Source organism: Rattus norvegicus, chromosome 5 (assembly GCF_021556685.1).
Source record: "Rattus norvegicus strain SHRSP/BbbUtx chromosome 5, alternate assembly SHRSP_T2T, whole genome shotgun sequence".
Lineage (NCBI taxonomy): Eukaryota > Metazoa > Chordata > Mammalia > Rodentia > Muridae > Rattus > Rattus norvegicus.
In genome coordinates, this window is record NC_141538.1 from 83,185,926 (window position 1) to 83,204,627 (window position 18,702).

General features: G+C 39.7%; 1 long non-coding RNA gene across 1 annotated transcript in view; it reads left to right on the top strand.

The window, feature by feature from the left end:
- The window catches only part of LOC103692377 (uncharacterized), an 83,119-nt gene that overhangs the window by 15,188 nt on the left and 49,229 nt on the right, over positions 1–18,702 (top strand). The window contains exons 2-3 of the long non-coding RNA XR_015620945.1: positions 7,793–7,898; positions 12,313–12,490. This is a non-coding gene — a long non-coding RNA (uncharacterized LOC103692377). The remainder of the gene's footprint in view (positions 1–7,792; positions 7,899–12,312; positions 12,491–18,702) is intronic.

Genomic DNA, 18,702 nt, shown 5'->3' on the forward strand with positions numbered 1-18,702 from the left:
ACATGGGTCCTCTGCAAAAACCTTACCACACTATTAACTACTGTCCCAACCCTCAAAAGACATTTAAAAGGAAGGCTAGTCTTGAAAAATGAGTGAAGTTTCAAGATAAGAGCAGAAAGAATAAATAAGCAAAAGTAGGCAGGTTAAGAGGGCATAGTAGGTTTTGGGGATTTTACTATCTTATATGATTAGAGGAGAGAAGATCAGGGTAGGTCTGTGGGTTATGTTCCTAACTTTTTTTCATATTTGTCACCTTATCTGTATAACATGGATCTCATATTCTCTGAGTTCTGAGGCCTCCTTTTACTTGATATAGTCAAAAAATCTGAAGGGTGGGTCTAGGAGTGTCATGAGTTCAAAGGATGTCTTGTACCTGGTGTCTGACAAGCATTATTACCATTGATATCATGCTACAACATCTGTTCCAAATAATCTAACTCTACTTGAATATTGTTCTAACTCTATTTCTCTAATTAGAATTCTGTAGAAGACAGTTTGTATCTATACTAACGTGATACTTGTACTAGCACAGACACTCAACTTCTGTTATCCTCACCATAGTAACCACTGCATTGTTGCTATTACTGGGTTTCTATTGTTCTTCCCACTGTTACAACTGAATGCCTGTGCTATTAGTACAATCGTATGGACATCACTATCACCATACTAGTAGTATTATATCTCTACCATTACTCCATTAGTTCTGTTATTACTTGCACATTTTTCATTTATACCACCTGTAACCAGAGAGCTTTTGATTCTAGACAAAATTTTGTGTATATAGACCCTTAATCACCTTGTCCACTGGGGTATAGTTTCTGTTATTTTTGCCATTTTATTCTTTAGGAAACTGAGCATTAGAGAGCTTATGCAACCTGCTTAAAAGACTGAGGCTGGAATTCTAATGCTGTAACTGAAGAACTTATATTTCTCCTAGGGCCCTTGTGGAGATATATGAGATACATGAATAGAAGATTGGTTGATTGAATAAAATGTGGCTCTTTTTGAAGTGTCATTTTGATAGGAAATCATAGGGAGGTGAATACTGACGAGGGGAATAAGTGTGGCAATATAAATCAGGGTTATCGGACAGTCTATTTCTATCAACGTAGAAACCCTTATTTTCTTAACCATTATGCACCCAGTTCAGCTATGAAAGAGGAAAGATAAAGTGGCTTAGTGAACTTTTTATAGTTCAGCAATTAAGACTAACATGAAGGTGAGTAAATGCTTGGGTGCTCACTGCGAAATCCTTTGATAGTCCTAAGGACAGTAAGGGTCTTTACATGGCCTATGGACAGGGAGAGGAAATTACTTTGGGAGGTTTGGCCTTGTTGGAGTTGGTGTGGCCTCATTGGAGCAAGTGTGTCACTGTGGGCATGGGCTTTAAGACCCTAACCATTTCAGAACTAGTCTTCTCCTGTTTGCTTTTGGAAGAAGATGTAGAAATCTTAGCTCCTCCTGCACTATGCCTGCCTTGGACTCTGCTGCTCCCGCCTTGATGATAATGGACTAAACCTCTGAACCTACAAGCCAGCTCCAATTCAATGTTGTCCTTATAAGTGTTGCCTTGGTCATTGTATATGTTCACAGCAGTACCAGGAACTTGGGTATTGCTGTGATAGGCCAGACCATACTTTGGATGAGTGTCAATTTGGGGATTTTGGATTTGGAAAGCAATGGGATGCTTTAAGTGGGACTTATTGGGCCATCCTAGTAGGAATATGGAAGACTGTTGCTGAGAGTGACTTGAACTGTTCAGATATGGCCCAAGAGGTTTCAGTGGAGAAGAATTTCAGTCTGTGGCCTAGAGACTCTTGTGGTATTTTGGTGAAGAATGTGGCTGATTTTTGCCCTTGTTGGGAGAGGCTAAGGTAAAGAGATTTATATTTGTTGCATTGACAAAGGAAGTGTCAATAAAGCTCAGTAGGGACTGTGTTCTCTGGTTCAGTCTTATAAAGAGTGTTTTAATAGAAAGGAGGAAACTGAGAAAGAAAAAATATAAAATGTATGGTTAAAGTAATAAAGGGGCAACAGGAAGTGAAATAGAACTGAATCCTGTGGTCAAGGAGATAAAGAGGTTAATGGATTGGTGATCTCAGGACAGGATCTCACCTAGATAAGCTTATTGTTTGTCTTTGCAGTTGAACAAGAAATAGTTTGGACTTTTAATCTGGAATGAACTGCAATCTAGAAATGGAGGATACACTTGTGATCTAGATATTGTGGCTGGAAGACACAGGCTTTTGATCTGAATCTTGAGAAAAAGTGGGCATGAAAGCTTAGGTCCAAGGTTCCTGGTACACACTTTTAATTTCAGGAGACACAGTAAGCAGATTCCTGAGTTCAAGGTCAGCTTGGTATAGAACAAATTCCAAGTAGGGAAAACCTGAAGTCCAGGCATGGTGGTGCATGCCTTTGATCTTAGCATCCAGGAGATGGAGCCATGCAGATCTCTGAGTTCAAGGTCACTCTACAGAGCAAGTTTCAGTACAGCCAAGCTTAGGCAGTGAGGGAGTTGGCAAATAGAAAGCTGGTGATATAATAAGGGGGGCTATGTTCCAGCCCCAGCAAGCAGCAGAATTTGGCAGCTATGGCCATGTGGCTCTGGCTTCAGAGTCAAGAATAGAATAGACTACTGGGACAATTAATGCTGGGTAGTTGGAACTAAGAAATTAGCAGCAATTAAGAAGAGACCAGCATTATTGAGGTAAAATTTGGGAAGTGTTTTCTGAGAGCAGAAAGAAGCTGAGTCTCAGAGGTAGCCAAAGTTTTATCTTAAGTTAGAGCTGGATTTGGTAATGTGCAGGAATCATTCAGGTGGTACTGGTTTTGAAGGGGTCATGGAGGCTTTGCACTGTGAAAGGCCAGGGAAGGCCATTGTTAAAGGTGCAGTCTTGATTACAGTTGATTGCTCAGGACTGAAGGGGTCATGCAAAGAAGTCGAGGCTTGGAACCATGAAGAGAGCCTATCAGAGGACATTGGTGAAGCCAAATTGCAGTGAAAGACCACAGTGTATTGGAAATGCCAATACTATGGGATAACTACCAAGAACAGCAGTAACAGTGAAGTGGATTCAACAAGGGCTTAGAGTGCTACAGAGAGCAGAGCTGGAGAACTGACACAAGACCTTCAGAGGATTCTAGAAGATCATTATGTGGATTCCAGACACTGGGGAAAAAAGTTGTGATGTTTAAGTTGCTATGGAGACTCCAAGATGTTTGAGATGCCAGAGCCATAGAATATCCGCTGAGGAAAGCTGCTAACAGGGAGTGAAAACAACCCAGGAGAAAGAGATTTGCTGTAGTCAACAGAGACCAAAAAAGAGTTGGACATCTGAAGACTTCTTTGATATCAGACATGTAGATACTGAGTTTGGAGTTTGCCCAGCTGTTTTCCTGTCTAGCTTTGAGGATTATAGTTAAGTGGCTGGATGAATCTCAGAAGAGACTTTGAACTTTGGAGTTTTAATGTTGTTGTGACTACTATAGACAATGGAGAATTTTAAAGTTGGACTAAAGGTATTTTTCATTATGCTATGTTTAGGTATGACCCCTATAGACTCATATGTTTGAATAAACCTATGGGAGCAAAGGAGTGGAATGATTATGCTTGGTTCAGGGGTGGCATTATCTGGAGGTGTGGCCTTGTTGGAGGAAGTGTGTCACAGAGGGTGTGGGCTTTATGATCCTCCTCCCAACCACATGGAAGTCAGTGTTCTATTTGCTTGTGGAAAAAGATACAGAACTCTCAGCTCCTCCTACACACCTGCCTCTACTCTGCCATGCTCCTGCCTTGATGATAATGGACAGAACCCCTGAACCTGTAAGCCAGCCCCAATTAAATGTTGTGCTTATAAGACTTGCCTTGGTCATGGTGTCTGTTGACAGCAGTAAAACCTTAACTAAAATAGTGGGAGCACATTGACCTTTGCATATTGTCTACTTGAAACCATTTAGAATCACATCTAAATTTTCAATTACTCCACCACACAGTTATAGGATCTACCAGATTGAAATTTCCCCATTGGCCCTCTGACTAGATTTGGAGTCCATGCTTCTTCCTGTGATCTTCTGGGCTTTGTCTCGGACTGCTGGAAGATGTTGCTCTCATAGCTCTTGGAAGCAACCCATTGATGCAGTTGGCAACAGTTGCTCAGCATCTGATCAGAAAGACCAAATGGGGGTGAAAAAATGGAAATCATGGTTAGTAAGTTACTGACCTCATTCTGTAGGAATTCTTTCTGGAAAGGCAGCAAGAGAAAGTTGTGGCAGGCAGTAAGTCATCTCTAAGAATGTTTACTGTGGAGTTCTAGCAAAAAGAAAAGGCTTGAGAGACTTCCTGGATGACACATATCTTTGCTCAGAGACACCAAAGCAGAGTACTGGAAAACTTCTGCCTAGAGAGAGAGGCTGTCCACTCCTGTGTTGAGGGCAGCTGAAGCAGCAACAGCATTTGGGATACCCAAATTGCTAGGATGGTGTTTGTAAGATAATTTTCTGAAGCTTGAGTTGGCTTGGCTGAAAAGACTAGATGTGAGATACACAAGGGAGGAATTCTTTCTAAGCACATGACTAGGAATTATTATTAATATTTTATAGAGTCTTTCATAGAACATGAGATTTTTTTCAAGCTATTAAAATTTAAGTTACAGTTTAAGTGGAAATTCAACTGTATGTGACCCCACCTCATACACAGTTGTTTCTCTGAAGGATAGGGATAGTCTGTGTATACACTTCCCTCTTCCATTGCATTATCTATGTCTAGATGTGTAGAATCCTGGTACATGAAGATTGGAAGAAACTTTAAGCATCCCAGTGTTGTCAGAACTTTTGTCTGTACTATTTGGAATAGACCAAGAAAAGATACATACAAAGGCCAGTCCCAGAGTAGAGCTTGACTAAAACCAGTTTATAATATTCCTAATTGTGTCTGTAACTCTGAGTGGATACCAAGAGAAGTTGATCAAAAGCAAAGCTGTACCTCCACTTGAAGAGCTACAGGCAACTAATAACTACTGAGAAAGGAGGAATGGTTCTTTTTCCCCCAAGAAACAAGCTCCTTGATGGGTTGTCCAGTCCCAAGTAGTCAGCACTAAATACATGTGCATCCTAGTAACATTACATGTACTCCATAGTATGTGCCTGTGCGTATAAATAACAATTAAAGAAGAAGAAATCATGAATTTGAGAAGGATGACATAAGAGAAGTTGGAGCAAGTGAGGAAGAAAATGATGCAAATGCAGTTCTGATATATAAATTTTCAAGACAAATAAATTTCATTTAAAAATGTAATATATTACTGCACTTTCTTTTTTTCTAGAAGAATCATTTCTCTCTCTTAGGAATCCACCTTTTAAGTGACACTTTTTTTGGCTTGTATCTATCAGAATTCGACCTCTACAGCCAGTTCATAGAACAGTACAGTATGAGGGATGCAAACAGATCACTCCTGGGTTGTGAACTTTTAGAATTCTTCTGTAAGCTAGAGATAATCCACTTGGAAATCAAAAGCACTTCTCACTGTATTTGAGAGATACAGTATTCATAACAGAATCTTATTCAAAGTAGTAATAGTGATGGAACATATAGTAAGGAAAATATCTAGAAAGTGGTATGGAGCTGGGAGGTTATTTTGTGGTGTTTGGGTGTGAAAGAGATAGGGAGAAGGAGAGATAGAAGGAAAAGGAGAAGAAGAGGGGGTGGGAGTGGAACTCACAATCCCACCTCAGCCTCCTACACGCTAGGATTTCATATGTGCCCTATCTGGCTGAGGATTTATTTACAGGAGTGTTCAGGGAAGCCTACTTTAGGAAATGGCTTCTGATATGAAAACTAAAGAAGGTGGCAAAGAAGAAAAATTTTTGATACTGTTCCCTGGTAGAGAGGAAGATTGATCCAATGTTTTAAATCAGGACACAGCATGTAGAATTTAAATAATTAAATCATTGGGGTTGAAGACATGGCTCAACTGTTAGGAGCACCTAATGCTCATCTACAAGACCTGTGTTTGATTCTCAGCATCTACATGTTGGCTCACAACCATCTGTAACTCTAATGCTAGAGGACTTAGTGACCTTTTCTGGCTTCTCTATGCACCTATAATGCATATGATGTACAGGCATACATAGAGGAAAAATACCTACAGAGACAATTAATTAAAACTTTATTAAAGTATGTCTGGATAGAGTGTTCAAGGGCTTCCAAGGTAACCAATGAAGAAAGACATATAAAGGAGGCCAGGTTTCACACTGTATCCCACACATTTAGTGTAAAATGGAGGAAAGCTTCCCCACTTTCTCCTTGGTCAGCATCACTGGCAATCCGGTGACACCAAAGCCCAGAAGAAAACCAAGCTGGGTGTGAACTATTCTGATTGCACATCTGGTGATGCCATGACAAGTTACGATGTATATATATTCCTGGTCTTAAATCAGATTCCTTCCAATCACCTCTGCAGACAATGGAGTCCCCTTCACCCCTTCACCCCTGACCTCAGCATTCCTACTCTCTCTACCACACATCCTGCAGTCGTCATCATCTCTCTAATCCTTCATCATTGTTGCTAATATCCTGTCAAGGCAGGGGTGCATCCAACTGCAAACAAAGCTGTCTCCATAAATATTTAGACTGAAGAGAAAATGTGCCAAAGATACAAAGACTATGGCCAGAAGGAAAGGAGACCTTCCTGTGAGCTGTTCCCTTCCGGCTCATGTCTGGATTCATGAATATGCATCCCGGAATAAGCCGTAACTATTAGTTCACCTAAAAGATACCTCCCCCGACCCCTGAAACCTGAGCTTCCTTATGATCTGTTCAACCCTGCATGACGCTTTCTTCTTACCCTTGTATGTATGTTTCTCCATTTTCTTTGGCTTTTTCTTTTTCACTTTTCTCTGTTTCTGATCACATATCCAGCTCCAGGCTCTGTTAAACTTACCTCAAAGTCTATATTTACCTTCTCATCTCATTTCCTTCACTGTCACTTTCTAGGTTAAGGTTTCTTCCTACCCTTTCCCCTCTCTTATGCTTATACTCACTGAAGCTAAGCCAGAGCCCATGTTTCTGATTCTTCCTTTACAGTTGTCCTCACTAAAATGGGCTATGTTCCTTGGTCCTGGCTGAAACTCTGCATGTGTTTGAACTACTCTCCCGCTTGAACCACTCTGATGCTTCATCCCTGCTCCTTATATTTGTCATGTTTTGCAAGCTGCGTCTTTGCACTTGCCTCTTGAGATCACCACTGTATTCTCATCCATGCCTGGACTTTGCTTTTCATAACTGCTGATGTCTGTTGTCTTGAGTAGATTCAATAGCTAGCTTCTGCCTATAGGCATCAAATGTTAAGTCTCAACTTCCACTTCTAGCTGAATAATAAGCTTTAAAGTGATCCTCGATATATCTTATTCCCATTATAATTATGTCTGCTGTTTCCTCTTGACTTCATTCCATCTTGTAGATATTTTCTTAAGATCGCAGAGAAGCAGTGTTCTCCTACGAGTTACATGATGGGAATTATTTCTTTTAAATATTTGATGGTGACATGGTTTGACTTGATTTAGCTCTTTCAACCTTGAGAGAATTCCTAAGCCGGAGGAAAGTTTAAATTCCTTCCGTCTGCCTACATAGCATTAAGATGCCAACTCCAGTCCTGGGGGTGAGAGGGATTCTTAACTTCTCCTTTAATCAAATCAGTTGAAGCTGAAAAGAAGACCAAGTTGAGACTCGTCATTTCTTGAGCATTCTGCTCCTAAACATTCATGATTTCCCTCCTCTTTCCTTTTTTTTAAGAGATCAGTAAGATGCAATGCTTGATTCTAAGGATTCTCAATCATCAGACGCCAAGAAAATTCAGGCACCTGCAGAAATAGGAAGTGTGCACGTCTCTTCACAGAAAGTCTGGGCACAGACTTTTAAGCTGTTTACAGCTATTATATTGTCTGTGAGTTTGTGGTGAAGAGATTCAGAGGACAATGTGGCATGCCTAAGGCTACTTAAGAAAAAGAAAAAAAAGGAAAACAAACAAACAAAAAAAACAGAAACAGATGGATTACAATCCTAAAATGTAGCATCCATTGCGCTCATTCCTACAAAGAAACAGTAAGTACCAGGAGGTAAGACTTCCTTCCTTCCTTCCTTCCTTCCTTCCTTCCTTCTTTCCTTCCTTCCTTCCTTCCTTCCTTTATTTTTTGAGACAGACTCTCATGTGGCACAGGCTGTCCTCATTACCTACTATACAGATGAGGATAACCTTGAATTTCTGGTCTTCTTGTCTCTACTTCCAGAGTGCTAGCATTAAAGGCTTGAGCCACCACACTAGGTGTGGATTGTTCTACAAAGCACTGTGGAGTGAACCCAGAGCTTAGGAAAACACTCTACTAACTGAAATGTACCTCTAACCCCATTGGTGTTCTTTAGTAATTGTCGAGAGTCATTTAAAAAAGGATCACATGCATAAGCCCCATGGTGATATATAATTCAACATTGCTCATGTCTTTAAGCTAAGACTGATCCCCCCTTTTATTTTATCATAGGCAGAAATATTGAAAACAAATAAGCTTTATTTGTAATTGGCAGGACTAAGTGCCTCCTTTTGGAAACTATTATTTGTACTGCTACAGTTGAGACAGCAAAGTATAATTACAATCTTTTAAAAAAATTGTCTCCAATAAATCAATAAGTACTTTATGACCAACCAAGTCCCATGAAAAATGTAATAGCTGTTGGTGAGTGGGTGTGTACACCCATCTCTCACTCCTCTTAAAGGGATGTAGGCTAGATACTCCTTTGAAGTCCCTCCAGGTTCTGGAGCTTTTGTATCTGTTCCTGTGCCCTTGTCCCTACCCCATCCTCCAACCTGGAAAGAGTGACTTAGTTAGAGGAGAAGTTGCTGAGTTGCTTCGTTAGCATGTTTCCAGTGTCCTTAGAGTTGCTGTAATCATATTATGGGTTAGAAATGCAGACTTTCAGACCCACCCAGGCTTACTGAATAGAACATTCTGTGGGCAGGCCCAGCTATCTGAGCATTAATAAGCCCACTAGTTGGTTCTGATGTTATTTAAGCTGTGGAAGTCCTGGCTAGCTGGCCCACCCATCTTCAGTGAATCAGCTTATAGGAGGAGCTGTGTTCCGATCTGCTTCCTTTCATGAGGTTGAAATAGAGGTATAGGTTGGGAAGGATACTCTGTAACTAGGTGTTTTTATATTCTAATTTTAGGTGCAGTCATGATTTTTTACAAAAATGTTTTTTTCTAATGAAACTGATAGTTTACTTATTTTTGTTTAAATGTAACTCTAATTTCAATATTTTAGTATATTACAACTTTAAGGGTAGAAGGAGAAAGGAATATTATTCATTGGATCCCTTAAAGCCATAATAGTAGTTACTTATTTTTCTTTATGACTATGCATTTAAGTCTCTAATGAGCCTGAGAGTGGCCCAATTCATTCCTGTTAGAATTGGTGATAAGTAAAGCCCAGAGAAGGCAAAAACACCGAACAAAACTTACCCAGAAAGCTAGCTGGAGATAGCAAGTTCCCAGTCATGGCCTCAGACTTAGGATCTAACCAACACAGCCAAGGTTTCTCATCACCACCTCCAAATTGAAAGAGGGGGGAATACTTATTTGGGTTGGTTTATCTCTGTCTTCACAGCAAGGAATTCCTATCCTGTGTTTCATCCTGGGAATCAAGAATGAATCTGTATCAACTGGTTTCCATGACCCCCTAGTGAACATGGCATCACTCAATGTCACGTCCTGAATTCCTACCCCAGTCCTTTCATCCAACTTCCATGACAGGAATTGAAAATGAACTGCAGCTGTTCAGCTTGTCTGTGGCAGGGAGCAAATTCTTAATCCTCCTATGAGCTCATCCCAGGGAAAACCATGTAGTGTGACCAGGAAGTGCTCTTGACTGCAATGCAGAGCCCGCCCCCATTTCCTTTGAGTCACTTTTGATTTCAGTCTGCAGGACAATTATTTCTCCAAACTTGATTATCTGCCAGAAACATTTCCTACGAGGTTACGACTTTCAGAGTTAAATTTTGACTTACCTAATTTTCATCCACATTATGCCTTTTATAATCTTTTGTTTCTATTCTGGGTTGCCAAATTACTGGATTTTACTTTGCAAAATTTCACAATGAGCACTGGTTTTGAAGGCAGGAATCAACCATTTTGCTTCTTTCTTGATTAGCTTTATAGTGCCAGCTCATGGTTTTGTTTGTTTGTTTTTTGTTTTTTTCTTTGTGAACATGGCAGCTAATATGCTATGCATATTGCGTGCATTGGTTTGACCAACCTTCATTGTCCTATGAAGTAGGTAATATTTCAGTTTCCATTCTTCAGAGACTCATCATGTGCCCCTTTTTTCTTCATTCAGTATCTGTTACAGTAGGGCTTTAAGCCCCATGCCAGGTTCTCTTAGATAATTTTATAGAATGAAATATGTGTTGGCTTCCTGGATGTCCCAGCTCCTGGGTAGGAGAGGGCTTACCAGGGTAAGGACAGTTCAGATACGCAGAAGACCTTCACAGAAGCCAAGCAAGGTAAATATTTAGTTCAAATTCAATGCTAAGCTGAAGAATGGAAGACAGCGGGTGATTTTAGAAGATTTCCAGTATTATTGAACTACAAATTATTCCTATGGAGTCTCTTGGGTGTGAAGATATCCAACAATATGAAATATATCCTAGATCCTGAAGATCTGTGGCTGACCTGGATTTCTACATGATGGATGTCTACATTCACATGGGTGAAAGCTTAAACTGTGCTCAAATACAGATCTAATTGAATAGCTACCAGATACTTATGAAAATCAAAGATCTGAACAGACTGAATGCCAGAATTTAAGAAGTATGGGTACAATTTAAAGAGCCCATTTATAGAAAATAAATGTTGTTTGCTTTAGTGATGTGGGCTGAGGGATCTCAGTTTTATGCTCTGAGTGAGGTTTGAGGATGAATGTACGGAATGACCAATCTCTTAAGGGACAAGGAGGAGTTAGATACTAAAAGAAGATGGTAAAAGTTGATGGTCTAAAACTCAACAACCCATGTTTCTTAATTATGAGTGCCAGAAAAGTCTGACTAATGGAGGGAAGTACAAAGGGCACTGGATTCATATGCCAAGTCTGGCCTCAATGCCAAGGCTGCCATCTTGATTTCTTTTTCCTTGATTGTCTGTTCTTTTTTATTTGTTAATAACTAGAAGCATCTCATGATAACAGCTGTGGTTCTGCACACCTCATTTGCATTCATGGTCTGATATTGAAGAAAGAGTTAGGCTATGCCATCGGTAGTCCATCTTATGAGATTACCATAAGTTTCTCTATGGGACTCCTAAGTAGATACTTGCTTCTGTTTATTCCTTGGATCAAATCATGTGAGTCTTCTTGGTTCCCTCTTGAGCTTCTAATCAGAGAGTATGGATGGGAGAATGGCACACAGTGTGTGTGTTAGTGTTAGCCATGTCAGTGAACACCTGGCACATGAGTAGAAGAATTATGGTCGGGGAGAATTATGAAGTCAGCATTGGTCTTTGCTTTCTTTCTTTCTTCCTTCCAAATATGTCATGTCATGCTCAAGGAGAGAGAACATAAAACACTCACTGAAAGAATAAACAAATCCAGTTTCATCTCAGCAGGCATTTATCTGTTAAGCACGACTCCCTGCTGGAAAAAATAAAGGCACCAATCAAGCCTGAGGTCTGACAGACAGACAGTAAATATGTGTCCAATATGCTATGGCACCTCACCTATTACAGTATAGGTGGCCTGTTTTTTAAAAAGAGAAGAAATTCAGAGAGAGGTGAAAACAGGGAAGAATACATACATCTACACACAAGAGGAGGGTTGGGGGGAGAATATATCTCAGGGAGGTTATTGGGACAGTTTAAACTTAAACTTTGGTAACAAATGTCACTTAACTGGGTGACCACAGGTTTATTTATCCACTGTGCAATTTAGCTCCGTGGTTAGGTTGTGACTGCCTCAGCCTGGGACTCAAGGTGAGGGGAAAGCCTCAGTCTGGAACCTGGGCACATGGAGCAGAGAGCAGACAACCACACATCACATGCTAGAAACGACTTTTTCTCAGTGACTCATTTTACTTCTGTTCCTTGCTTGGTCAGAATAGGTCACATAGCTCTTTCTGAGTGAACTGATGGCTCTCCCAGAGTGCACACCTCCGTGTGAGGGTCCAGAGATGGAGACACAGTGCTGTCATTTACAAAGAGCTAGGGAGGGTTTGACTGGCTGTGCTATCTCTTTTCTGTTCTTTCTAATCTAGTCTTCCTTTCCCTGTCTTTCAGTGATCATCCTCCCACATCCTTTGATGTGGGAGAACTGCGGCTGGGCTGAGTTGTAAGGGATGCACTGCTGCAGAAGCCAGAGTCTGACCTCATCTCCACCTGGTCCAGGAGGGGAGACTGAGGGAAGAGCTTAGATTCAAAGCCAAGAACATCTTGGCAGGATGTGGCTTTTCAGGAGGTAAAAAGATGAATTTCAACATTTGTATCTTTCCTAATACATTTTTGGAGAAGAGTTATACCAGATATGAAAGTGGGTGGCCAGACTTCTAAGTAAGTCTTACTGTCAGTCACCACTGGCTTAGCACATACCAGCTGTGAGGTTCTTGACAAATGGAGGGCATCACTTAATCAGGGACCAGTGGCAGAATGGGCTAAAGACAGGGACAATAACAAGAGACCTCACCTGTCAATGGTAATAAACAAGCAGAGATGTGCATTTAGCACACAAAGAATCAGCGTGACTTGGATATTTGAAGCACTGAGTAAAAAGCTATCATAAAAATGATCTTTATTTCTCCTTCAGACACTTCAAGCCCCATTGTCATTCTACTGCCTGGGATATGTGTCTGCACACTCATATTCAAATGTTCCTTTGAGATATTATTTTGAGACATTCTGTTTTTAAAATACACAGTTAAATTTTTGTCTGTAGACACTAAGAATTGCACCCTGGTTTACAGTACAGAGGCAGATAGAAAAAAACGCCTAGCTAAGAGCAAATGACATCTAGCTTCGTTCCTGGTCCCAAGATTTTCTTGGATTCTCAGGTACTCAACTCCTTTGAACATTAATACCCACTCTGTCTGTTATAAAATAGAATGTTCTTTCACAGATTTTAAGGGATTTGGTGAAAAATCACATGAGAGCTTCCTTTTATTAAATTATCTGCCTGATAGGAAATTTTTGTTAAGGTGAGAGCACATGATTTATGAGCTTCAAGTCAGTGAACTATTTGTTATTATTAATTATGTATTATTATTATTATTATTATACATTATTACATTATGTTTGTGAAAGCTAAAACTGGCTCCAAAAATGTACATCTTATGAATGGGGTCATAATAATTTTTGGTATCAATATTTAAGTTTATAATTTTGAATTGTTCTCAATGATTTCTGATAATTTTTGGATATTGTCCCCTTTACCAAGTTGCTGATATTTTAAACCTGTATCAAACATGGCAGCTACTCTTTTGTATTATTGCTGTAAAATTGTTTAATTTTCAATTTATTTATTAACTTTTAGTTCTTTGAAGAGAATCTGAATCTCATGATGTTCTCAATTTTTCACTTCTTTTCTCTCCCAAGCAATACCTGAGTTCTTACTTTGGCATAGACACATTATTCTTAAGAAGCTTGTGTCTTTGGGCCTCATAAGTTACGTGAAACAAAGCAACAAACCATGAGGCATGAAAGGAAGCAGCCAGTGAATCAGAGATTCTGTTCAGACAAACCCATTTGGAGACCCAAGGAGATTAACACCTTTTGATTATGATTTATTTATGATATTAAAATATAAACTATATATAAAATATAATTTTCCTACTCTTTTCCATCCATCTAGCCCTTCACATGAACCCCTTATTACTGTCTTGTAAATATATATGTATATATAAATATATACTTTTTTTTTTTTTGGTTCTTTTTTTTCGGAGCTGGGGACCGAACCCAGGGCCTTGCGCTTCCTAGGCAAGCGCTCTACCACTGAGCTAAATCCCCAGCCCCTATAAATATATACTTATATATAAATATGTTTATATATATTTATACACACATGTGCGTGCACGCACACACACACACACACACACACACACACACACACATATATAAAACCTTCTTGGTCCCCAAATATTACTTTTATGTGTATGATTTTGGGGCTGATCACTTGGTATTGGACAACTAACTTGGGGGCTCTTCATTGAGGAAGACAATGTCTCCCGACTTTAACATGCCTTAGTTGCCTATATTTCTTTGTCTAGGGATGAGGCTTGGTGAAATTTTATCCTTCTACATTAGCATGTTTATTTTTGTTGTCTTTGTTCAGATCCTGCTTAGGTAGCCATTTGATTTTAGAGAAGCTCTTCCTTAAGTATCTTATCAATACCTTTCATAATCTCTACTGTAGTAGCAATAGAATGCCATGTTTATATAAGACACATCATTCAAATTGTGAAACATCCAATCTCTTGACCTAGTTTATTATTTGGTATTTTTCAACCTCGTGTTTTATCAGTTGAAAAAAAATCAGTGTCATTGGATCCAAAATCCTGAGCATTCAAATATATAAGACGTTTTTGTTGTGTGCACTGCTCACCCTCAATGAACTTCATAGTTCTTATCTGCTAAAGGAGACGGTGATGTCTGGTCTTGTGAGGATGCTCGAAAAGAAGTGCAATAGAAGTTAACACCAATGTAGTTATTGGAAAAGAATGAGTTCTCCAAAACTCTGTTCTTTTAAACCCATCCCATCAGGGTAATGTTCTAAAGAGGAGGAAGGGAGATTTTATGCTGTGTGGATATCATACTAAAAAGAAGGGATAGATTTAGGATCACTGGTTAAAGAAAAGTTTTTTATATTACCATTAAAAGTATTAAAGATCAAGACTTTCATATATAAAATTGATGGATTTTTTTTCCCTGTGGGGCAAGTAAGATCTCTGAACACAGTTAAACTTCTTTAAATTTTAGTGACAATAATATTATATTGTCCATCTTCATCTTTATCACTTTGGTCAGTTAGGCTTCAGTTTAATTCAGAGCTTTTCTGACTCTTGACCTCTTGCCCAGAGTAGTGTAGATCCTAGGAATCCTTGCCTATGTATATGTGGGCAAGGATTGTTGACAGACCACACAACACTTCATTCCCATGCTTTCTTCAGAGTTCAATTATGCTTTCTTGCATTTGCAACTCTGACTGAACAAAGATAGTCCAAGGTGGGTGGTATGACAGACTAGGAGTTTGTTGCTCTTCTTGCCACATGTGAATGGAAAAGCTACGTCACTGGAAAAGAAATAATGGGATCAGGCATCATGAGTGTTTTCAAATATTCTCATTACACACCATTTCCAGTTAGAAAATGCAGCAGAGGATTGGAGGGTCTTGTTGCTTAATTGTGGTGAGAAGGCTTTGTTTCCAGAATAAGTGTCTCATCCTGATGTGGTGACTAGTGATGTTGGATAAGTCCAATAACTTTTCATGGTCCTGACTCCTCTCACTATGGGGAAATCTGGAGACCACATGTGAGAATTTGGGGCTATGTTAGAGCTTAGGCTCTGATGTTTAAGGGAAGTGAGCCAAGAATATAGCTATAGTGAAGACTGGTGTGTGTCATAGCATACATTACCTGAGTTTCCTAAGATCCCTTGTTCTATTCTAGTAAATTGGAATGATGGTTGTCTCAAATGCAAAATTCCAATGAATATAAGGATTATAAGCGATGACTCACATACAGTTCTTTAGCCCATTGGCTGACACATAGTAAGGGATCCATCTGCCACCATTGTTATTAGGTGTGACCATGCATTGACAACTTACTCTGTTCATTTTCACATTTGGGCATCATGGCTGACTTAGAAGACATGATTCTAACTTTGAGTGTAAGAAACAAAGAGATAAAGCAGGTTCACATAACCTTTATAAGTCACATAACTGAACTAAAGAGATGGAATTTAAATCAAGCTTTCATTTTCCCCCTTTTGATGCTGAGGTCTACTGACTGTCTTGCCATTGAAAGATATTGAGTTGATGAGACATTGCTTCCCTGTCACTGAATAGCTAACTATAACCAATCAATTCTAATCCTCAACTACTTAGCCAGTTGAACCTAGCATGTATCTAGGGCCATAAAAAAGGACTTCCTAGTTCTCAACTGCAATTGTTCATTGTGGGACATAAAGGAGTTGGGAGAATTTTGTACCACAAAGGTGCTTATAGCATCAGAAATTGCAAGAAGTGACTGATTATGCTAGTTGGAGATTCTGGAAGATTGAGGAAAGTAGCTATGGACTGAGGATGGTCTATCAATCCTTGGTTGCATAGCCCCTTGAAGTACCCTAGAAGGCAGCTCCTTGTTAAAGTGGCCTTCCCTCATTTCCAGGTGGTACTTCCTTTTCTAAGCTCGATGTTCTGTCACTGGGCCTTGACTAATTCTGAGCTCCTTGATAATAGTACTGGATCTTTCACTCCACTAGTTTCTCTACAGCACATTGGCAGAATCATAGCAACAGACTGTTAAGGAGGGGAAAGTTTCTATCTGCCTGTGGCCTGGGCTGCCTTGATATAAGCTGGTAGTATGTGAGGATATGTTTCTAAGCCTTTCAGCAGATGGTTAATGAATCAAATTCCAGCAGAAATGTTTTTTAAGCTTTCTCCTTGAAGGCTAGCTTTTATGGTACCAAAAGGAGTCATGGAAACTTCTAAAAGAGGGAAGCAGTCAACTGTCTCATTTAGCTATGATGCCTATGAACCATAACAGGGAACAGCTTAGCAGGCTAATCCTAAGAATGCAGTAGTGGTACACATACCTTAGTGATAACCAACAGTTCTCTACTTAGACTTAAGACTTGTTTAACAATAGCGGAAGAATCGTACCTGGTACTGGAAATGTAGTCAACTTCCCAGGACTAGTGAAGTCAGGGTGTCTAGAGGGAAACCTACAACTGCCACTTTACTAAACCTGTATAATCCCTAACTATATTCTAAGTACTCATCCTTATACCCACAGATAAGTGTAGTCCTTACTCCTCATCAAGGAAACTTCTTTTTGCCACAGATGGAGACCATTACAGAAAACCATAACTGACTAAAATGCAGAGCTATATATGCAGAGCTCATTCACTAGAGAATAAGACTCGCTATGAATCTGAGCAAGAAACTGCCAAATCCCACTAAACCAACTGATGGCTCAGCTCTTCTGACTCCTGTGGTAGCTTCTCAATCCCTTTATCATGTTTCCAATATGAAATGTATCACCAGTCTCAGTTGATACATCTACAACATAGTTCTGGACCAAAGGTTCAGGGCATATTGTGAAAGAGAGGGTAGAAAAGTTATGAGGCAAAGGATTAGAGAGTTTGTTGTGTCTCGTAGTAAAGTCAGAAACTACACTGATAACTCACCAAAGTGATTGCCTAAGTATGAGCTGAACAAGGACAAGAGTAGACATGGTAATCTGAGTAGGGGAAAGCCCATGATGCCTTAATCCTACACTAAAAACTACAGGAATCCTGAGAGCTAGAGAAGTAGTTCCCAGGGAAGAACACACCAATTAGTTATCTAACAATACAAATAATACTATGCAGACTGAGCAGATTGTATTTATGCATTTAGGAATGTATATAATTTTCTATTGTTGATATATATCAATAGAAAATGTACATTTCTTATAGTCTGAAAAAGGAGAAACAATTTAAAAAGAAAATGTTGAACTTTGCTATAGTCCTGGAAATTGCTTTTCTGGTTCCTTCCACAAGGCCTTAAAATGAGCTGGGACCTACATTCTTGCCCTGTCATGTCTCCTGTGTGTCATTTCCCTACGTACCCTGACAAGTCCTTGACTTTTTTTTGTTGTTGTTGTTTCCTTCTGTCACCTAATTTGTATGTGAAGGTCCTATCCACGCCAATGGCAGGGTTATCAGGAAAAGAGATCTTTGAGAATTATTTAATGATCCCAATTCAGTCATGAGAACAGAGCCTATATTAATGGATTAGTGCCCTCACTGAAGACTGGAGAGAGCTTGTTTCCTCTCTCAGTTGCTAGCATATGAGGGCAATGAGGGCATATGTGTAAACAAGAAAGAAGCTCATCAGTTACTGGATGGATCCTAGAGTCTTTAACCTCAGACATCTTGGTCCAGCCCATGAAAGCTGAACATTTGTTGCATCTTATACCAAGGCTATGGTACAGTTTTATTTTCTCAGCAACTGGAGTGGACCAAGGCATGCAGGGGATTCACTGCGGTCTCCTGGCAGATGACTATCATCCTGCCATCTGTCTGAGTCCATGAGAGAGTCAGAGTTCAATGTGGTTTATAACTACTAGGCATAGCTTTAAGGGGAAGTTAGCACTCACTATTTGGCCGTGTTTCCCATTTACATGTGCTCACTTGAATTCACCTCCTGCCTCCTATGACTCTAGGTATCCTTATGGCTCATTGTTATCCCCTCACAGATGAGAAACCTTTGTATTCTTACTTGCCTTTCCCTGGGCCTCTCATCACAATCCCCATTGTGCTATGAATCATTGTTCAATATTCTCTCTCTCTCTCTCTCTCTCTCTCTCTCTCTCTCTCTCTCTCTCTCCCGAACCCCCATCACTGATCTTTAGCTTTAATTAGTTTACCAGATAAATTTATCAGAAACAGGAAATTTAGACAAATTTAATGTTTGGA